The sequence below is a fragment of the Strix aluco genome, chromosome 6, assembly GCF_031877795.1.
Source record: "Strix aluco isolate bStrAlu1 chromosome 6, bStrAlu1.hap1, whole genome shotgun sequence".
Taxonomy (NCBI): Eukaryota; Metazoa; Chordata; class Aves; order Strigiformes; family Strigidae; genus Strix; species Strix aluco.
In genome coordinates, this window is record NC_133936.1 from 24,096,820 (window position 1) to 24,120,340 (window position 23,521).

The 23,521-nt window shown below is 39.1% G+C and overlaps 1 protein-coding gene and 1 long non-coding RNA gene across 7 annotated transcripts in view; both read left to right on the forward strand.

The window, feature by feature from the left end:
- The window catches only part of RAPGEF4 (Rap guanine nucleotide exchange factor 4), a 161,225-nt gene that overhangs the window by 46,084 nt on the left and 91,620 nt on the right, over positions 1 to 23,521 (forward strand). The window contains exon 1 of one of the 6 annotated variants that reach the window (XM_074829130.1): positions 2,706 to 2,891. The exons of the other annotated variants lie outside the window; for them this stretch is intronic. The gene's annotated coding sequence lies outside the window, so the exon portion shown is untranslated. Of the gene's footprint in view, positions 1 to 2,705; positions 2,892 to 23,521 lie in introns of those variants that run through there. 6 annotated transcript variants of the gene reach the window in all.
- Positions 10,413 to 12,772, forward strand: LOC141925277 (uncharacterized). Its single transcript, XR_012623801.1, has 2 exons — positions 10,413 to 10,650; positions 12,363 to 12,772. It is a non-coding gene; the product is annotated as an uncharacterized LOC141925277 (long non-coding RNA).

The following is a 23,521-nucleotide window of genomic DNA, read 5'->3' on the forward strand; positions in this document are numbered from 1 at the left end:
CTGTTGTAGTCTTTATCTGCTGGAGATGAGATGGTAGGAGGTTTCAATTTTATTGCAAAAATCTATTAAAACCACAGTTTGTTTGGTCTACTAAAATAAATTCTGTGGTAACGCCTTGAGTAGAACATAGTATATGTGGTTCTGCTCACCCACATTTAGAAGAGATGAACTCAAACTGGGATAGGTGCAGAGAAGGACTACCATGGTAAGGGACATGGAGTGTCTATTTTATGTGATAAGACTAAATGAGCACATCTTGGTTATTCTGTTGATGTGAATACTGATAGGGAATATCATTGCTGTGTAAGTATGTAAGACCACTGTTCATGGGAAATAAACTGTTAAAGGACAGTGCTGCTCAGGAGCAGGTGGTTACTAATGCAGCTTGAGTGTACACTAGAAGTTTCTAACTGTCAGAGCACTGAGGTTCCAAAACAAACTTCTAATGGGGGTCTGGGGGCAAAAATGAAGTTGAATTATTTTTTTAGAGTAATTTTCTGTGTGTAGCTGCAATAACAACTCTAATGCTATTGCTATACCAGATTTCTGTATTTTCCTAGTACAGCAAAGACCTAAATGAAACTGTGAGGTCCAAATTTTGTTTCAGTTCTTAGCGAAAAATTGTCCTTACAACTGATACTGCCTTTAGAATTGACAGCACTTTTCACTTTTGTTTGCCACATGCATGTCATGCTCCTTTTTGTTGGTGGAAGCCTGTCAGGAAGGTCAGCATCATTCTGTCCCCTCTCTGATGTAGTACCTCTTGAATTCTTTTTTGGTACTGTAGTATGTTTCTCCACAGAGGGAGAGGAGCACTCCTAGCTGGAGCACTGCTAGTGGAGTAGAGCTATTTCTTTAGGACACTGTCCTGGGCAATGAGAGTTGGGAATTTGAATCTCATTCCCCAGTGAAGGCAACTGAAGGTAGAGTTACTGCTCTTTGGGTGAGTCCAGTCCTGAGGAGGATTCAAAGCTAGAAGGAAACGCAGCACCCCACCTCCATCTTTCTTGAAATAGAGACCTTCAGTTCTTTGAATGTGTGGTGGTAGGCACCTATCATCCAGAGGGACTGCTCAAATTCAAAGTCATAAGATGCTTACTCAGCATTTGCAAGGAGCTGCCTGAGGGCTGGGAGGGCATGAGGTTGAAGTTGCATCAGCTCCTCAGTGTTTTCCTTCAGCCAGCTGCTGGCAGCTCAGCATTTGGGATGCTTTGGAACTTTTTTTCCAGGTACCTTTCCTCAGGAGATTCTCATTCTGGCTTGTGATTGCCCTTCTGCAGTCACCTGTTTCATTCCTTATCATCAACACACAAAAAGAGGAGGAAAGTTGGGGAAGCCTGAAGAAGTCATGTGCAGTCCCACACCTAGATCTAAAACTGCCTTTGTAACAATTCTGTGCTGATGAGCATGCTTAGGTCTTTGTTAAATTCTGTTCCCAAGGTTGCTGTGCTCCTGTGGCAGGTGTAAAAGTACATGTAAAATCCAGAAAACACTTTGAAATGGATGTTGCCACATTTTGCCAGAGTAGACTTTCACATCAGAGCAAAAATAGCCCCTCTTTGGTTTAGGGTTTATTATAAACTAATGAGTTAATTCTATTCCTTCTTTCTTTCCTGGTTTCCTCTTTAGGGTAAGACACTAATGTTTTTCTAAAATGAATGGTGATAATAGACAGAGAATAGGTCTTTATGAATGGCTGAAATTTTTCTGCTATTCAAATATTGTTAATGTTTAAATGGCACATATTTCTTGTTTAATATTCAGATATTGCATTTGTTTCTTAAAAACAGGGAGGGGTGCTTATCTTCTGTGATCAGAAAGAGTAGCAGCTAGGAACAGCAGTGTTGTGAATCATTTTGACAGTGAGCAAACTTGTCAGAGTATTCACATTTTCAAGACTAGATGGTCTAAGACATCCATTTTTTCCTAAATATTTTTCAAGGTCCTAATGAAAATTTAAACAGCTGTATCTCATGGTGCCTTGAATTGAAGAGATCATGAATTAACAATTGCATTTTACTGCTAAAATACTATTTGTTTACTGGAAAGTCAAAATAGTAACAACAAGGTTTAGTCAGGTTCTTTGTAATACTTTTAATAGCTGAATTCGACAATCCCATAGTGTAAACTATGTCAATCCTAAGGAGAAAAGAGAGAATTAGTAATGAACACATATAGAGTAAGGCTCTGAAATAATTTTTAACCAAATGAGTTTATAAGTTAAGTACCTTTAACATATAAGGCACTTAGCTTGCTTTTTTTTATAAGCCCTGTTTGCATTAATTAATTTCACATTGTCCACTTCTTTGGGATAAACTAGAATTTCACTGCATGCATATAATACCTTTCTGTTACAAAGTGAAAATCCCATAGTTTTGGCTGAAATATTGGTGTATTACAACTGTCTTTTGCCTAGGGCCATCTGCATAGGAGAATATTCCTTTAACAGAATAAATCACAAAAAGACTATAGCAGACTTATTGGAACCATTCTCCTGTTTCTCTGACTACTGTTCTTGCCAAAGATACTAAAAAAGAGGCACAGTAGATAAAAACATGGTATTTGTGTGAGACTACCTGCTTTGCAGTGGTTTCAGAAAGAAAAAAAAAATGTGCTACATTCACTGGCTCTTTAATTCGGATTGCCAATGATAATGCAGAGTCTACCGCTAAAGAAAGGTAGGATGCAGAAGCAGAAACATTAGTGCTAATCTGCTGCAGAAGGACTAGATAAATCAGCACAGCTCTCATACATCACTAAGAGAGAAGCTGATTGCAACTTGACCATGTGCCTAAGTGGTCACATCAGCAACAAGAACGGAGCATGGATAAAAAACCTAAAATGTACCCTTAGGGCTACTTGCTGTGCAGGACCTATAATAACACATCAATGTAAGTTTAAGATTTCTTTATTTTTTGTTTCATTCTGTTGTAATTTTTGTTGTTTACAAGATTATATTTTTATTTTGCATAGATTTTAGGGGAAATATAATGGAGTGAACTATAATACTGAGCAGATAATAGTTTGATACTGTTTATGTCTGTGAATAATAATGGGCTTTATTACTGTGTATCTCAACATAGTTCTTTCTTTAAAGATGTTTTAATATTTAATCCTAACAGTCATATCTCAGAAATTGAGTAAGGTTTTGGGTGAGATGATAGTAAGATCTCTCTTCTTCATTTCTGTCATCTTATATTTCAAAAGGATTTGAAAGACAGAATGCCACAAATAAATATATATATTACTCTACCGTGAGAATTTTTGCATATTTTTATTCTTTCTGTTAAGAAAAATGCTCATAAAGAGGGATTTCTCTGGACCTTTTTATTCCTGAATTAAGTGCAGATGGTAATTTTCCTACAATTTTTAAAATTTGTGCAATTGTTTAATTTAATGTCACTTAAGCATCTGCAGAAAGGGGAGGCAGGAATAAGATGGAAACTGAATAAGCATTGATTGCTAGTCTGAAAATTAAATTTTAAAAGTTTTTGCAGTAAATCTGATTTCAGTTCATTTTTTACTAAATTAGATTATCATATTTAAATTGAGGCTACTATACAGCAAACAAATGTATGAAACTATCCTGGATAGCCCACATTTCCTGCTGTATTAGACTATAAAGATGTTGATTGTAGCTATCCAGGAATACCCTAACTGTAGAATTCAGAGCAGCATGTTTAAATAATGCATGGGAAAATAAAAAGGAAAGGTGGAATTCTGCAGTTCAGATGTTAAGGTGATGCTTTGTTCAAAGAGAAAAAATGTATAGCAAAAGCTATTGATGTGGAATCTCAGGCTCTCTCTCATGGCTTTAGGTAAGGAGGCAGGGAAACCCAAGACAGGTCTTGCTGTGCAGTCTGAAAGTGAGGGAAATTTAGAAGGACTTCTAAAAAAAAAAAAAACCAATAATGCTTTATGTCTTTACTTATTTTTAGTGAAAGATAGGGGCTTCAAGCAAGCAAATTTATGAAATATGAAGAAGGAGGAGTGAAGGATGCTTGAGTGATAGGAACTTGATAAAGTTAAGTGTAAAGATACAGAAGAACAGCCATTTATTTTATAGGGTTGTAGCTATGGCCAAATATAATAACAGAAGGCTTAGAAACAGAAGCAGTCTGCATGTGTTTAGTCTACAAATCGTTTATTTTTGTGGCAACTGAAAAATATAAGGATAATTGTATGGCTTCAGAGAGCTAAAATACTCAGAATGTGGGCCAGTTTCAGGTCTTGAGACAGAGATATTTTGTGTAGGTCTTGGCCAAAACAAAAGCTACGGTTTATCTATTAATAGTTGCAACTTCACTTTGAGAATGATAGATGAGAATGGAGAAAGTCTTTATGGCAAAAAGGATGCTCATTCTTCGCAACAGAATAAATAACCAACCTGGCCAACTGACAGATGAAATATGGACCAAGTGGAGAGTTTATTTTTCCACAAAATATGCATATGCATGATCACACAGGCTCTCAGTTGTACTCAGCCCCTGAAGCTGAGGTCCCATTGAGAACCCATACCTTTTACAGTCTGACTTACAAAGTAATAAACACAAAAAGAGAGGAAAGCTGTATGGCAACAGGAAGCAAAGAGGATTGGTGATTTCTTTGATGTTACTTCTGTACTAATGTACCCACTGTGGTATTAAGTTGTAAACTCCATGGCAAAGATTCCTGTATTTTTGTTCTGTGAAATACTCTCTTTTCATGTGTGACACAATAATATAATCAGTCTGGATCCTCTTAATGGAGTTGGGCTTCTGTTGCTAAAATAAAGGCATCCTTTTTTTTTCTGTGAATATGTGTTTGTTGGAACAGCAGGAGATTATTCTTGTTTACAAAGATAATGAAACAAGTAAGTAGTTTTCCTTTTCTTGTAGCTGGACACAATTTGTAAAGATTCCTACCAAAGTTATTTCAACAGTTTAAGTCCTGTGTCTGCTAAGATAGTCTACAGTTGTGTTCATATTGTGATCTTAAAGCAAACATTTGCTTCTGTGTGTTTCAGTGAAGTTTCATAATACAGTCACAATGCTAAATGAATTGTATTGCTTGTGACAAAACTGGACTTAGGTTACTGCTTCTTTTAAGTTTCCTTTTTAGTTGATGAGACAAAAGTTTACTGAGTGCCTGAATTTGGTCTTGGATGCAGTTTCCATTAGTCAAGACAAGACACATCCTCTAGAGTGAAATTCCGAGTTTATCTGTTTATTATGCTGAGTGTTCACCTGTTACCTGTAAGCAGTAGACTCCAACCTGGTCTTCATTTCCACCTTCAGTTTAGTCAATAAATTTATGCTAATGAAGTTTCTTGTATTTTAGACAAAAGTGTGCTAATGGACACTATCCCTGCACTTTCAGAGTTGCAGGGGGCTCACTGATGCCAATTATTCAATGTATATTGAATGTATATTGAATTTGCTTATACCTACAATATTCAGGCAAATGACATACAAAATATTCTTGCTCCCATTGAGCTTAATGGGAAAGTTCCCATTAACCAAGGTTACCACAGCAGGGCCTGAAACCCTAAAGCAGCGTGAGCCCTGTGGTGGTATCTCAAACAAAAGGCTGTCCTGAGAAAAATACCTGAATATAATCATAGGAGTTCAAATTGTTTTGATTAAATAGCTTTTCTTCTAGTTTTCTGTCTTCAAAACAGTACATCTTCCACTTGAATTTGGAAGTCTGGCCTCTAGTATCTCTGTGATGGTCACAAAAGAAAACTATATTGCCCCAAGAAGGAGCCCTTCAAGTTCTGTGATACCAAAGGAGAGAGTGTACTGCTATATTGTTGCAATGAATATGTTGCATTCTCATCCTGAAGTTTACCAGTTCTGCGGGCCAGGACAAGGAGTGACATGGCTTTCCTTCTTCCTGCTCCTCCTTGTCCTTTCTGGGCTCTAGTCACTTCTGATAAAAGGAGGCACCATTTCGCAACTATCCCAAGAGACCTAAGAACTGTAGATCTTTGAAGTATGAAAGAAAAGCTCCCATCTTGCTTTACGCAAGCAGGCCTAAAAGCTCATTGATTTCTTTCATGAGTTCAATAATCACTAATCCATCCACTGTCTGGAATACTCTGTAGCACAACCAACCTCTGGCATGAAATGTTAACTCTCAAGCTACAGTATATAAAGTAGCCACAGATCAACTCATCTTTCACAGCATCAGTTACCACCTGAAGTAGGCTTAGAAAATAGTGATAAATGACTTTGCCCTCAGACAGCTTGCACATGCTATGTAGAGAATACATGTGGTAGCTATCTCAACAAAGTGAGCTCGTATCCAAGTTGCACTTTCTTCTAGGGAAACACTGAATCTCTGGAAGGGGCAAGAGAATTTTACGTGTAAATTGAATATGAAAAAAATAGCATCAATTACAGCTTGCAAGAAAAACAAACTCTACCTTGATTGGGTCCTGTAACCAAATCTTGGAACCTGTGTTGAAAACCATTGAACATTTATAAGCTATTATGGAAGAAGATCATACCTGGAAAGGAATTTCCTTGGTATCTCTCCTAGCTTTCAGATAGCTTTCCCAGCCTTGCTAAATGCTGTCTCTGAAGTGGATTTCTTCCAGAACGCAGTGAACGGCATGGTATCAGACTCTTCTGGGGCACACATAATGGTGATCTCAAACAGATAGCTCCTAAGGACAACCATTTGTCTGATCTTTCAGTCTTGTTTAAGTTTAAGGGAGACTTAAAATGAAAATATGTTCAAAAAGGGTCTGATGTCTGTAACTCTGCTGTTCGGTTAAAATCATAGACTCGTAATTAGAGTGACAATGTCTTGTGAAGTTTTGTGAAGCTTTTAACAGTTTTTGTTACCTCTCTGTTGTTATCCTGGAAAGTAAATAGTTACATATTGGATAACCATATGGATGATGTGTTAGTGTATTTTAAGAAGATTGCTCAGATGGCTCAGAGCCCATAATGGCAATGCCAGGATTTTTATGCACTGAAAATCTAAACAAATAACTAAAAGATGGAGGGAGAAATCACTGAAAGGAAGAGTGAGAAATAAAATGTAGAATTCACCTTTAACATAGGTGACAGAGATCAAGGCCATGGGAGAAGTATAGTGTGACTTGTGGTACTACACTTGGGCCATGTCCCGATTAGTTTGAGCTGAAGGAGCAGTAGGGGTGGTTGTTCCTTGTTTCCAGTCACAGTACTAGGCTGCCAGTCCTCTTTTTAAAACTCAACGTTCCTGCCTCTGTATTGTATTTTCTCAGTGACTCCAGCTGAACTTCCCAGCAGAAAGAGTGGAGATTCAGGTTGCACTTGTCACCGCAAGTCCATACAGACCCCATTTCTCAACTTACCAACATAACAACTTCTTGTGATAACAAGGCCATTGAATAACCTGGCATTATTTTCCTTGGACAGATGATGAGTGGTGGGAGGAAGGAAGGAGGCAGAAAGAAAGGTGTGAGGAATAATGCAAAATTCTAAAGGGACTAAGTAATTCCTTCAGGGAGGTGTCTCTCAACATTTTTGTTCAGTGCTTGAACAGTACTTACACAATATATATATTTTCAATTTGTTCAAGTGAAAAAGGACCCTGTAATCCAAGTCCAGTCATTGCTCTGTATATGTAAGCTCACCAAAGGAAAGGAACTGTTTGAAACACTGACACTTTCATATTTTAGTTAGGATTTATCATGATCTGTAAAGCACATAATTCTCATAACAGGAAAGCTTCAGATGTTTTAAATCCTGGCAATTTTTCATCCAGCAAAGAGATTTGAGAAATACCCAGGCAGCAAACCTTCTCTCAGACGAGACAGAGTGGGCTGTTTTATATCAGGAGCTGCATTTCCTACTTTGCTTCCTCTGCCAGAAATTCTCTTGCCAGAAACTCTGTCATTTCAGCTTTTATTTGTTTTTGAGGGGAAGAAGTTAACCATCCCAGTAACATCACCATCACTACAACAACAAAATCTGCAGACAGTGAAATGCTATGGAAGACTGATAATTACACACAGAAGCATAATTTCCCCAGGGCAATGATAAGCAGTGATAAAATTGCCAGCTCCATTTTACAGTGGGGAGATACCTCAGTACAGATCTATGCCTTAATATTAAAGTAATCTGTGGACAATTCTGAAATAACAGGTGGGCAGATATGTTTGGTTTATGTTTACTACTTTTGCTGTATTGCTACGTATACAATTAACTGTTACAGCCAGTACCATATTCTGCTACTGGATCTGTGTCTTTGAAGGAACACACGAGCATGGGTTAGATTCTTCAGGAGCTTAAAAAAATTAAATGTAATAATGAAAATTTTCAACCTTTGGCTACAGGAATCAAAACTTTGTCCTCTTTAATCTAGATATGTGTACACAGATAATATAGGCTTCAGTGGGAAAGCTCTTGCATGTGTTTGATGGAGAATTTGACCAAGAGTAGTTTATAACTGAGAAAGCGAGCTGGAAACTTAAACACATGTGAGACAGCCTATTTTATATGCCATGTGATAACAGTGTTTCTGATTGTTGAGTTCTTTACATTCAAATACTCTCTACTAATATATAGCCTGCTCATAGAGTAAGTGTGGAGCTCAGCTTGCTGAGGGTTAGTACGTAGAGCTCAGCAGTCAGAGACCTCTCTCAATTTCATTTGTTGCTTGTCATGTGGTGAATGGCAACTTTCCAGATGGCATCTCAGTTTAATGGATTATTCTTCAGAGCAATGCTTTTCTGGGGAAGAGAACATCCAGGGTCCAGATTTGATTTGAAGGTCTTTTGCAGTTTTGGTGAACTCACCTGAGAAGAACAGTCAACACTTTAAGCAAGTGTAACTGCTGAAAGTCTGTAATGTGTTTGTTGTCTACGCCAAGAGGCAGTCAGTGAATGCTTGCAAAGGGCGTATTCTGGGTGAGGAATAAAAAAGCATAACTGAGGAGAGACTGTGCCAGTGATTAAAGTAACATGTGATACATCACTGGTGTTCACCTTTTTTTTTTTTAATTAAGATCTGTAGTATGCTAATAACTTCATGGCAGTGATGACTAAAATGGTTATTATCTTTGTTGTACAAGCATTATAGCCAATTTTGAAAGCACCTAGCACCTATCCAAAAGATCCTGTGACATTTATACATCAGTGGTGATAGCAGTGGTAGTGGTGTGGGGTGTTGCCAAAGAAGCACAGACTTCCTGAAGAAGCTGGAGCACGGAAAGACTAACAGAAAGCTGTTAATGCAATATAACTCTCACTTCAAATATAGAGAGAGCAAGTGATCAAAAATACAAGTCCGCTTGCATTCTTTGTTATCTGAGAATATTCGTTCCCATTGAACATAGTCTTGAAGGCACTGATACTTCTTTCCATCCCAACTCTCCCTAATTCACTGTATTTTTACTCACATATGTATATAAAGTTCTCCAAATAATCTAAGCACAAAAATCCTGTGCAGCAAGGATTTTATGAAAAAGCTGGATGTTAATGCTCCAAAGAAGACTGACTAGAGTATCTCCTGAGATTAGTGAGTAGATGCGAGGAGTTGATTGCCTCAAGCATAGCCCAGGGCCATTAATTCCAGCTAGTCATTAATCCCCCTGTAATGCCCTATGCTGATGCCACAGTTCCTGTTACAATACAGAAATAGAAAGCTGACCGACCTATGGACTTTGGGTTATGTTATTCTTGGAATTATTGCTTATATTTCTAAATTCTCATCACTATGGTCTTGGACAGTTTCAATTTGTAAGTTTCATGTCTTTTCAGAGTTAATGCTTTGTTGGTTACTCACAGGAAACCTGGAGCAATGTTATTAGTATTCCATTCTGTCCTAGATTTTAAATAAATCTTGAAAACATTATAGCCTACATGAGGTATGCTCTCTGTATTGAGTCCTGAGAAAGCGAAGTTGATATAAATACTCTCTAAAGATAATTAGCACACATGTTTTCATATCTAGAGAAAATGAAAATTGAACATGTGGTTCCTGTACTCTGTGGTTGCCCTGTAAGGCAAAGTGCAGTCTAAGTTGCATTTATTTTAGCTTTTGTTTTGATTGTTTTAAAATAAAGTCCTGAAATTTTAATGAATTTATTTCAATACCCAAAGAAATGGTAATAAAGTACAGACTAGTTGGAAACCATTTTAGAAGCAACTGCCATCACATGCCCTTTACATGCGTGCTCATGTACTCAGCAGTACACAATAAAAGCATTGCTGGGCAGATCTTAAAGTGCAAGAGGGAAAAGTTCCAGAGCAAGAGACAGCCCCCAGCTCCCAGCTTAGCAGATCATGTGAACACACATGACTCTAAGCAGCACAGAGTTTAGGTAGCAAACAGCAGCTGTGAGAATTTCCAGAATGCTGGACTTGCATGTTTGTTTAAATTCTCCTAAAATGTTTTTGCTCATGAAGACAGTTACTAATCTGACCTTTACATAGAGTCCTTCTTTGTCAGGGATTCCAAAGTGTTTTACAGATGCAGAGATTTAGTACTGACATGCACATGTCAGAGGGAGAATTAACAGACTGACTGCACAATGGTTGCACAGAACTTTGGCAATGCAGAAATATGACTACAGATGGGCTTCACTACTACATTCCCTGAAAGACCATACAGCAATACTGCGTAGCAGCTCAGGTCGGGAAGTGTGGGATACTTTACTCAGCTGAAAACATAGGTGAGTTAACAATGCTAGACTGTATGAGAACAATGGTAAACTGCTTTAAAAAGAGAAGAAGCAGCAGCTGAGCTCTCTATAATTAGCACTTGTGGTGAAGACACAGATTGTATTGCTGAAATGTGAAATTCCAGCACTACATTGATTCCAAGAAAGAGGGTATGAGTTCATTTGAGGGTTGATTTAGGATAAATAACCACTTCCTACAGTGCTGTCTGTGCTCATTATTTACCCAGCTGGGCCTTGTTTACTTTATGAATTTGGAATCGATCACAGCAGAGCGTTGGGGCATATTAGAGCAGAAGAGGAGTCTTAGGGTACACTGTCTGTTGGGGTACTAAAAATGTCTGAAACTTATAGAATATATTAATAGGAGAAGTTGTACTTAAAGTTTAGCAATGGCGGTTTGGAAGAACATTGGGGTATGGATTTTTTTCCCCCTCCTTATAGGTGAAGTCTCATTGACCCTTGTACCCATCTCATGCACGTAGAGAGAGAAGAACCTAGAGCCAGTGTTCTTTAATTTTAGAAAGACTGGTTGGAATTCTTTTCTGTTCAGTTATGTTTGCTAATTCTAACATTTCAGCACCTTTCCTTGAAAACCAGAGTTTTCAGAATGGGTGTTTTTCAAATGCTTTATGTTGTTTCTTTTCCTTCATCTGACTTTACTGTTATAGTTTGGCTTGCTGCTGTGCAGGAGAAGGAGAGATGAGGGAACGAGGAGGTGGTAATCCTCTTTGCCCTGCTTACTGTCCATTTCCCCCCCTTTCTACTGGCTCAAAATAAATTTTGTACTGTTTACAGAGCTGTCAGAGAAAAAGAGGGGTGGGAGGGAGAAAGAGGAGGAGAACAAAGTGAAAATGGGAGGAAACCTTTGCCCTCTGGGGTCATCGTGAGACAAATGTGCATCCATTTATCCATCTGAGAATCACTGTAATGTAAACTAGAACATGTTAGTGCATAATGAGGATTTACTCTCCTACAACTGGGAGTTAGCTAATAAAGTCTTAATTTCATTTCTCTGTGACCCAAGAATTTTAAAAACTGAACAAGTTAAAGGATGAATTGACTCAGCAAACTAGTCCCTCAGAGGCTGTATTTACCAGGTCAATCAGGAGAGCTGACTGAGGTGATCCTGATCTTCCATGAAGGTATGGGTGAGGCTTTATCAGGTACTCCCTATTGGCCTGAGCAGCCCTGCAGAAACCCACAGGGGATTGTGCTAGCTGGCAGAGTATGCACGGTACTGAAAAATTCATGTGGAATTAGGGGTTTGTGTCTTTATCCCAGAAACGTGAAAGTAGTTTCCTCTGTTATGAGTCTTTTTCTTAGCAGATCTCCTGTCTGTTATCTTTGATCATCTGTGGAGTATGGAGTATTCCAAACTTATATCTTAGACGTTGTTGTATAGATAGGAGTGTCTGAAACTGAAGGGAGGATGTATGGAGGTCTGCAGTACCGCTACATACAGGGACAACGGGAAACCACTGAGCTAAATCCATCCAGAGATAGTAGTGACTTCCTGCTCCCTGTCTAAAATGTTCCAGAGAGGGACAAGCAATCCTTTTGTGCTGTTTCCAGAGACATATCACAGCAGTTTGACACTGACTTATTGCTATTTGAATTTATCTGGTTTGAGTTTCCATTTTCTTTGAAAGGACTTTTTTCCAAACATTTTTAAACTTCCTTCCTGATGTTTGTCTTTTTTCCAGATTCCAAAATTAGATCAAGTCACATTTCCTCATGGAACTTCTGCTGCAAGGAGGCATTGAGCTTTTGCAGCCCCTAGTCTGAAGGTGCCTGCTCCAGTGGATGACCTGCGCTGTCATGCACGCTATCCAAAAACAATTGGACAATGGCAAACTTTAAAAGTTAATGCATGTCCTGATTACTGTCCATCCCCCTCAGCTTGTGCTTTCTGACTCTTGCTTGATGTTGCTGAGTCCTATATTTTGAAGGTACTATTTAATCCATGACTTGCCTGCTGCATTCTTGTTTGACCTGTTAACTGTTAAAGCAAAAAAGTTATTTTAAGAATGAGCTTGTCAAAGAGAGCATATCTCCTCCCTTCAAAGACCTCTAAGGATTAATATTTGATTAAAATCTGACTGCAGCATTAAAATGGGTGCCCTGTGTCTTTTTGTAAATGAACGACTAGCAAACTTGTGGACTGTCTAGTTTTTAATTGGCAAATTATTCAGTGAATGCTATGGGGGGATTGCAGGGGAGGGTGAGGATTTAGTTGATTTTTAGATAAATTCATTGCTGCTTTCATTCCTAGAGATAGTCTGCAGATTACTAAATGCCCAGATGCATCCATAGATTAAGTTCAAATTTCCTTTCTGGAAATGAGGAAGAGGACATGCTCTAAAACATGGAATAAAGCTCTGGGTCCTTGGGCAGCCCCACATCAAAACAAGGAGGTTAGGTTTGTGGTTATCTTAGCAGTGGCTATACATATGACCCACGCAGCTTCTGCAGCATTCTTTTTTCCTGCTTCTGTTTGCCTCCTGCTTTCTTTATGAACTCCAGTGAATGGCTGCTGATAAAATCTGCTCTCAAAAGGGCTTAGAGACCAAATGCCTGTCCATTTTAATACTCTGATGTATCAGAAGGACAGCCAAGTCTTTAGATCTGATTATATGCTCTACAGAAGACTCTAGGACAGTCAGTACAGAGAGGGAAATAATGAGTAGACTTATTGTACAGTTACCTAAATACACTAGTGGAACTCTTAAAACTGTTATCCGTCTACTGGGAAATACTGTGGAATGGTGTATCAGGACAAGGAAAGAAACATAGCTTGAATCTGTTTAATTTTAATTTTGAGTTTGAAAGACTTGCTAGCACTTTTTAAAGAGAAGAGGCTGTCCCATTTGATGTGTATGAGTTCGATGTTGCTCTCTGCTTCCGTAAGTGATGTAATCCAACGTAACAGCTCATGAGAACTAAGATAAGACACAAAGGGCTCCAGAAACAGTCTCTTTGAGTATGTGTCATGCTGGGTCAGTGTGGGGCTCCTGCAAAGGTCTTTGACTAATTTTCCTTTCTTGATAGTTGGCTGCTGACTTCTTAGAAGCAGAACAGCAGAAAGTATTTTAAAATGTAAGAACAAAGCCTGAAGGGCTACTGTTATTTCCAAGGTACTCTCTTTCAAACCATAAAGCTTGATAGAAGTGAGATATGTGGGCAACCTCCCGTACCTAGATTCTCCCTGCCCTGTGCACAGGCCAAGGAGTAGTGGTCCCAGCTGCAGTCAGAGATTTCTTTTACATCCTCCATGATCTGGAAGACAGACAATTGGGAATAGACGGTTGGGGATAGTTGACTAATCTGGGTATTCATCTTTGTACAGTTGGAGACAATGAGAATGTTGCATGGAAATTTGGGATGCATGGAAGTCAACTGTTGTTTTAGCTTTACTTTCAGTGGAAAAGGGGCCATTACTGTTAATGAGAAGAAAGATTATACAAATAGATCTTGAATCACCTTCATGTTACATTTTTCTTTTCCGGCTGATGTTAATTGAATTGTTTCAGTGAGATACTCTGAAATGCTGTATGAAGTGGAATATATGCAGTATGTACATATGTGTGCATCTTCTTCATTTCCATTGAAAGTCTGCTAAAATGTTGCATATAAGATGTAAAACCAATTTATTGTAACATTGGAAAGCATTGCTGCCTTTCTGGAGTTTTACAGTGTGCTTTGGTTACTTTTGTAAATGTCTGGTCTTGGGCAGAAAAATGTGGCTATTTTCTCATGTTACAAAGAGGCAAATATTATCTCAAGGTTTGCCTTGCCCCTTTCTGGCTATTCTTTCTTGGCTCTGCAGCAATTTCTTAAAGACCCAAATCTGTTCACTTATCCCTGTTCACAGCAGGGTCCCTTCCCCAGTCGTTGCAGACCTGGTCAAGAAGATGACATGTTGAGTGCAGGAGTAGGAGCCAGCAGCTGACAGGGCATAGGTCATTGTTACATTGAATGCTTTGTATTGTCAAATCATGGCCAGGAGCCATGGGCTGCATGGAAATGTGTGAAGGAGTTGGACGTAATCCGGATTTGCGCTCGTTGTTCAGAAAGGGAATTCCACGAAAAGAGATCTATCGACAGAGTAACATCATGTGTTGCCTCTCAGTATCATCAGTGTCTGCTACAAATTTTTAAAGCTGGGAATATAGGTAATTAGATGCTGAAGAATAGACTGCAGGAGGAATGGAAGAGGGTGTGAGAGGGTTGCAAGAGGGTGGTATTGGATAGATACATCCATTACTGACTTGAACTCCTTGAAGAGTACGTTAGAAGGAGTTGTACCTGAATGGAAGCTTAGCATTTGAGGTCTTTGTTGAAGTAGGCCTTACTACGTTAAGGGAAAAAGAACATTTTCAAAAATGTTTTGTTACAACTTTTATTTATGGTTTCAAGGTTAAAAAAAAGGTGCAGCTGCAATAACTTTGATAGCTAACATGAAAGTCTCAGTGGGTTCATTCCAGGTGCACTCCTTTCTTACAACTCCCTGATTTTAGCCAGTTGCTTTGGTTTTACTAATATTGGTGATTCTGTCACCTCTTAAGAGGACACTGAAGAGCCAGGAATGGGTTTTCCAGCAATCTGCAAGATACATTTTGAAACATCACAGAAAGGTTTTGAATCTGGGCTGGCCTTACTGTTGGGTAGCAATACCCCAAACATTGGGCTGACTGTCATCATCTTTGTAGGGCTGCTCCTCCTGGAAATTTCTAGGGTTGGTCATATGACCTGGTAATGAGACATATGCAATAGCACCTCATTCTCTTTAACATTAACAGTTTGAACTCAATACTAGCTGTACGTATCATGTACCCTTGTAATTTAAATTGTAATGGTGTGAAACAACAGCAATAGCTCAGTGAAAATGTATTTAGAAAAAAAATGCACATGGTAGATTAAATTGTTGGTCTAACCAATGGTAGATTAAATTGTTGGTCTAACCAAAATGTTTAGACTCCAGATATGTTGTGCTGAATTTGGACAGAGTGGAGGCCTGGGGGGAATATATAGTCCCTGTAATGCTGCTGGACAAGAAATTTTTTTAGTCATAGTGGAATTGTAATTAAAATTCCTACTGGTCTTTCACTGATGGTCCTGGACGTCCTCTGTGCAGAACACTTCTGAAATGTAGTTTATCACAACAGAGTTTCTCCAGGTTTCCCCCAGCTTACTCACAATGGGAAAAGATTTTTCCAAGATAGCCAGGAGAGCCTTGTCAATCCCTAGTTGCCCTTGCACCCAAGCTCCTGGTTTTTGTGCCAGCTTACTTGCCTACCCTTATTCATCTTTGCCTACCCATATTCATCTCCTGGGGAGACAGTGCTGCCTTGCCAGACTGGAGTTGCCCTGAACAACCAGCATAATGGTTCAAATTAGGACTGCTGTTTTCAGAAGCTGCCTCTGACATTAAAGGAAACAGAACTGGCCCAGTGCTTACCACTTTGGAAAAGCCATCTTCTTTGGAAAAAGCATTTTAATTCTGAATAATACACTTGGTTGATTTTTAGCTCATGAATAGCACTTTATTCCACTTCAATAAATATCAGTACTGACAAGTAACCACATCATGTCATGACTTTACGTAAGTGCATGGCAAGGTTCCAAGTTAATTTTGGCTATTATTTCAACAAATGCGTAGGACAGGTTTTTGTAGGTATTTGATTTCTAGCTCGTGCTTTTGCAGACAGGGGCTGTAAAACAACCTGACAATTATCTAGGTTTCATGACTAGTTCTGGCTTCAGACACTGACAGTATCTCAGGTACTTCTTTCCCAGACTCCTCCTGAAGAGTTTGCTTCTTCAAGATGCATGTGACAGTTGAGTGTTGACAGACAACCAAAGAGCTAGAATTTTATGGAAAGGTTTGGAAAGCAACATTGCTTTCTTAACAGAGAAAGTTCAAGCAAATAAAAGTCACTGGAAGACAAATGCCCTCTCATCCTACTTTTGTTCTCCAGAGTCCATGAGGAAGGGATGTCTACCAGTGTGCAACCAGGGAAACAAGTTTTCTTCCTGCCTCACTGGGCCCCTATGGCCTCAAGTTGCGTCAGGGAAGGTTTAGCCTAGATATTAGGAAGCGTTTCTTTACAGAACGGGTTGTTAGGCATTGGAATGGGCTGCCCAGGGAGGTGGTAGAGTCCCCATCCCTGGAGGTGTTTAAGAGTTGGGTTGACATAGCACTTAGGGATATGGTGTAGTTGAGAACTGTCAGTGTTAGGTTAATGGTTGGACTGGATGATCTTCAAGGTCTTTTCCAACCTAGATGATTCTGTGATTCAGGCAGTCTGCTTTCTGCTTGAACAACTGAATGAAGCTTCTAATGCTACTGTAAAATCACTCCCAGCACAGTCTCAACTGGCAGTTGCGTGCCCTTGTCATGTGTTGCCATTGTAAAGGTAAACTTCTCCATCATAGTTCCCCTTTTTAAGATTGTATTCGAACAGAGGGTCATCTTAATTTAATAACCCTTTAACTGGAGTTGGGGGCTTGATAACGATAGGAGTTCATAACGTCACATGGAAGCCACAAGTTGTCATATGCTTCTTGTGGCATTGTTAAGAGGGCCAGTGCTTAGGTAACTGTGTCTCTGAATGCTTAAATATATTTAAATTCTGTCCCTGGGGTCACTGAATGTCGGTGCTGCATAGTTTCTGAAATGCTTAAGTCAGTGCTATAAATGGAGTGTGGTTGCTTAAGTCGTTCTGATGCTTTGGGAAATTTTGTACCCTCAGCTTGCTTGCCAGTTAAATCAGGAAGGTTACTTTATTGCAGATGCTTTGTGTAGGCTATCACTCAAAATACTAACATTAGGAAGTGTAGACTCCTGCCAGATTTCTCTTGACATTTTTTATTTAGCGCAGAGAAAAGCAGCTTGAGGTTCGTCATTTAGTGTTTGATGGAAGGCCCTCTCAGTGCTCTTGTTTCCATACAGCAATCCCACATACTGTACTATATTCTGCCAGGAAGTCTGCTAACCTTTCATATAATATGTAATAGGCTTTATAGCCAGTGCTGGAGAGCTGTTTTCCATACAGGAGGATTTTCAGCTATTTTTTTTGCTGCCTTGGTAAGATTTGCAATGGTTCTTTCTACAGTGCCAGATGTTGTACATAAAACAGGAAATTATATACTGTTCTCTTGCTTATTGAGCAGAGAGAAGAATCTACTTTTAAAACCTAGCTGGGAGAGGTTGCTAGAAATGCCAAGTTTAAAGAGACAGATCGAGTATGGGAGATGAGAAGGCAAGACAAAACTTGCCGAGTGTGATGATGAATGCTAAATCTCAACTGAAACACAGTTGATGTACTGACATAAAGGGAATGTACTGAATATATAATCATTGTGGATATATTCATAAGGTTTTGTATTGTAAGATAATTAAATGAGTAGTTCTTTGTACATACATTTACTGACACTGATGGGAATCTCAGGAGAGTTCTAATGATCTATATTTAAGGAGATATCAGCCCAATTACTTGCTGTAGTGTTTGTCTGTCTATTCCTGAAGGAATGCAATGTCAGAATAAGATTATTTTGGTTAGCAATTCTATGAGATCCTTAATCTACACATCTTGAAGCAGTTTACAAATATTAAGCACTTAATTCAGTAGCATTCCACTGGGCTGTGTTCACAGGCATGGTGATGCACTGCTCATAGAGTACAAGTTAAAGAGTCCCTCATGAATAACGCTGGTGCCCAACTAGTCATGCCTGGCTTGCAGGTTCTTTCTCCGTGGCCTATGGCTTTTTCCTGTCAGGGTACCACGGAGCAGCTGTTTGGCCACCGTGCTGCCTAATAGCCAAGTACCTCCTGCTGCCCATCAGGCAGTTTCAGTGTCTGCACTCTGCCACCTGTCCATGCAGGAAGAGAGTATGGCCTGGGCTGCGTGACAAGAGGCCACCACAAAACTGGCCTCTGGATGCTGCAGCGGCGGAGGTTTGAATATTCTGCTGCAAGGCACGAGAAGACAACCATAAAGGAACACATCAAGCATAGTATTATTTCTCATTAGTAAGCAATGCCTAACATGTGACACTAAGAATTATAGTTCTGAGGGGATACATCTTTTATCTTCCAGAAACTTCTAAAACCTACTGATAAATTCAGAGATGACTTGGGTCAGATTCTTTGTAGCATTTTCCACTAGACAGAGCCACTTTAGGAGTTGTTTATATGCACGTGTGTTTCTGTTCTTTGTACTGTTTAGGGCAATGGTGAGAGATCTAGATAAAATGTAGTTCTGTGCAAGTTAGAGAAAAGACAGTCAACTTCTCTACTGGGACCGCTGCTCCAACAAAGAAAGTGTCAATTGAGTCCAAAGTCTTGTCACTTTTAACATTCATCTTCTCGTAGCTTGAAACAGCTTTTCTGGCCACCATCATCTCCTTCTGCTACTAGTACACACTCTGTAAACCTCTCCTGAATTACATCTCTGTTGCTCTAATTAACCCGATATATGAGCATTGAGTTTTATGTCTCTTGGAAAAAGGTCACACTGGCATGAAATCGGAGTAACACCTTGGTGCATCAGACCCTAAGTTTCTGTCTTGAGGCAGAGCAAATCAGCAGGCCTGTGCTGGCAGTGTTGGTCTTGCTTGGCATCTTAATTAATTTTACATCTGCTCTTTTTTTGCTCACTTCTTTATTAAGATGACACCTTTGGACACTTGTAGCAATTTTCCGTTTTAAGAAGCCGGATTTGATCCATGCTATTGTTGACAAATGATTCCCTATTAAGTATTCAGGCACTAGTACTTTCTTCTCTTGTCTGGATTTTCCCACTTGCTTCTGTTTGCAGGAAGGATTACCTCTATCTAAAGCTAGCAGTACTGACACTCGCTGGGCAGTGCAGTCATTTAGTAGGCCTGTTTACACTGCTCTTTCTAATCATGTCAGATTTGTCATACCTGTCAAGTTTGCTAAACTTAGGTGATACTGGTGATGTGAAAACTGTGATTTTGCCATGAGAAAACACCACCAGGTGTTTTTCAAGACACTGACAAGAGTATGTCATACCTATTTCATAGGGCTTTTGTTTACTGCTTTTGGAACCTACTGTGATTTCCTAAAGTTTGGAGATTAAAACAATTTCTGAAATTGTTATGTGTTTCTTCTGTAGCATCAAGGCTGTGGTGGAGGCCTTTTGAGTCCTGCACTCATCCATGTTCTCTATTAGTAAGGCAATGCAACAGAGCCTGGGAATAGAAGAGGGCCAGGATACAGCTGGAATCTAGACTGTTTGCTTGTGGCCCTTCCCAAGGATGAAATTTCCCACTGCAGAAATGAACAGGAAATCTCCTAAAGGCTACAGGGTAGTCAGACCTCACATTTCCCAGTTTCGACCAGTTTTGGTTCAAGTATCAGTGAGTGAATGGCATACTTCAGAATATGTCAGAGATCTTCTGGGATCTAGTCTTCAGTGCTAGTTAGTGGACAATATGCCTTCCTATCGGAAGATGGATGATCATTAGTGCTATTGGAACAGAACAACAGATGCAAATCAGTTTTGCTGAAGCGAGTGAAACTTAATTTGTGTCAGCTGAGGATCCATTCCATCGGTTGTATATAATGGACTTTAACTCCATGGGAGTTATGCAAATAATAATCTTATATAGTAGACAGAGATTACAGTGGCTATCTTATCTAACGATATCAAGATTTTCCCAGAAATCTGAAGTTTATAAAACTGAAGACACAGTATAATGCTAAAATTGCATGCTGTGATGCTCCTTAAACAAGCAGCTAGCAGTATGTAGGGGAATACTTGTAAATTGAAAACTAACCAGTTAAATATGTTAGGTATATGTGTACAGCTTCCTTATTCTATAACACTGAATTCCCCTCAGTACTATCAAAGGAAGACAGATCAGATAAACAGCAGTTACCATGTGAAAAAAATAAAAATGATATATGGGAAAAATATTTTTGCCTTATTTCCAATGTGGTTTATTTTTATTAAAATATGGTTTGAAAAACTTGTCTCTAATATGCTTTTAGAGTTGTAAATTAACAGAAGAATTATGTGAAGTGGATTTAGATGTGAAGGCAGCTTTTTCTCTCTGTTAATGAAACCTTTCTTAAAGGCTGTTCTATAATTACACTTGTGGCTTGGTGGATAATGCCTTGTTCTCATATGCAAGTCATTTGATTCCTCTGGTGCCTCATAACACTCAAGAAGCATGGACTCTTGCAGTGTGACTCATGCTGTAGCTTATTTTACTGCATATTCTATATAAAGACCTTCTTTGAACGGTGAGTGTATACACAGTATCAAAGTGACAATAACAAGTCTGTCTGTCTTGCTTCACAACAGAGAAGGAGCCCTACAAAAATAGACTGAAGTGTAGGTTGCTCCAAATTAGGTAGCCCTTCGATTAAGAATTAGCATTACCAGTGACCTCGTCTTGTCTTCTAGAGGGACTGAAAGTCTCGTCCCAGTATAGCAATATGCTTGCTTCAAGAATTAATCATTCTTGCTGTCAGAAAAAGAGTGAAGTATAGCAGATTACTTCTCAATAAAACCTGGCTCTCTTCTATCAGGAGTGCATAAGAATGCCCATGTATATTTTTTACCACTGCAACAGCAGACAATAGCAATGCATTCCAAGCCAGAGCTGCCTGTTTCAGATGCTTAGCACCTTCAATAATGGTGTCCACAAAAACCTGAAAAATTGCATCTTTAGGATAGCAGTGTGTGGTTGTAATGAAAACACTTAGAAGAATTTCTAATAATAATTGAAGTTGAAAAATAAGTTTGGAATACAGTCACAGCCAATGAGAATAATTGAAAAGTTTTTCTGTGAGTGGAAGGACTGGAAAGCTAATTTTCTTTACATTTTTGCTTTTTTCTGCCACCAATGCTTACCATAACTTCCATGATGTATCTACCTGATGGTAGATAATGTATGTGGTGTTTGGAGTTATACCCGTGAGGATTAGCTAGCCGGTGTATGTGTACAGGCTGGTCACTGGCTGTTACCCAGTGAAGTGGGTGACAAAGAGTGCTGCCCTCTTTTCCTTTAGTAGTGACACTATATTTGGGACCTCTCTCCTATCACAAATGTTCATTTAGCTTCTAGGACCTTATCTGAGCCCTATCTCAAATTCGGTTAAAATTTTTCCGCTGGAATCAAGAAGTTCCTGGGAAGAATAGAGAAAAGGGAGGAATTTCCTGCCAGGCAAAGTGGTTACATTCTGTTAGGAAAGCGGACCAGCAGAACAGAGTCTTTGTTGAGTACAGGAGGTCTGGCACATTGTGGCCGCAATTATAACACAAACAACAATTAAAGTTTGTTTGGGTATGCTTTTAACGATAGGTTGGAATAATTATCAGGGACTGTTCAGTGTAAGAGAAATGGACAGAAAGATGAGTGGACAAGGTGCTCTCTCCTCTCAGCTGCCACTGCACAGCCCGAGCCAGGGTTATTTACTGCATGCTGCTAGCAAGGCCTTTTAAAAAGAATTTTATAATGTCCTTGTTGAGTCTCTGAATTTTCAAAATGTACTCATGCAATGTAAGTCTTAAACAATCCGTTCATATTCATTTGATAATCTACAGAAATGATTTAAAATCATAGTGCAGTAATATTGTGCACTGTTGTTTTTCCTCCTCTACTGAAAATCAATTTAGGTTGCTCTCCATGTAAAACCAGCGAATTTATCTAGTACTGCTGCTTGCTTTGTGTAAATACTATCCCTTGTAATACGTAATTTCCAATGGATTTGGTAAAAGAACAGCCAGGGTTCATGCGAAGCAGGTGGTGGGGCCTCCCAAGCACAGCCTGGTGTATTTATTTTAATACCTTTTTGTCATCCTTTAGACAAACAAATAAAACATGATTCCATAAAGAAGGAGCAGGAAATCAAAGATTTCTAAGAAGTGAACAATTGAAAGCAATGGACTAGAAAGATGTTTTACTTTCAAAATTAGTGATCTACTCTACATATTGGTTGTATTAAACTGATCCATTTGGTGGGGTAAGTTGAGGTTTCAATATGCTAATGAAATTATTTGTAGCCATGTGCGAGGAGTTACCCAGAAGAAATGGCTGTTTGCCAAAGTGGAACAGAAACATAAAAGTTCAGAAAATTGATTCAGTTCCTAGTGAGCTTGCTATCAAATAGATAACTTATAAACCAAGTATATGTTTTAGAATATACTTTTAAAAGCTAGGTCTTTCAGAATGGCAAACTAAGTGCCATGCATGTTTCACTGAGAGCATCTTTTAGCCAGTTTGACAGAAGTTGTCTCTCCCCCAAGAGGCCAGTACTTGGGCATTTGTGCTGACAGGTCTTGGGTGCTTGGACTTGACAAATTGTTTCTGGAGGAGTCTTAGTACAGGAATCAGCTTTTCTCATTGCCCCTCAGATGTGAATTTCCTCGCCAAATTGCCTCTCAGAACTGCTGCGTTGTTACATACCTAGTATATGGCCAAGTTTAATGGTCTGTTAGTGAGTCTTCAGCAATTCTCTTTCTGTTTCTCTTACCGTTGATTGTTTACAGTCTTCTACCATCATCTTTTGTGTAGTCCTTCCCTGTCAATAGTAATAACTGTGTCTCTTTGAATCTGGTTATGTCTAGTTAAACCTCTGTCTGGGATGGTGTTGGCTCACTTTCTTTATTAGTTGCATCCCCTTTTGGTGGTATAGCTTTAGTGCAAGAATGTAACAAATACAATTCTTTCAGATGGGAGAGTGTTTCCTAAGGCATTTTTGTTTCAGCCTTTGGAGGTCTGCCTTACCATGGATGCCAAAGCTGTGAACTTCTTGTTCTCACTTACCTCATGCTCCAATATAATCTTACTTCCTTTACATGAACAAAAATCCCTGGTGAAACACCCT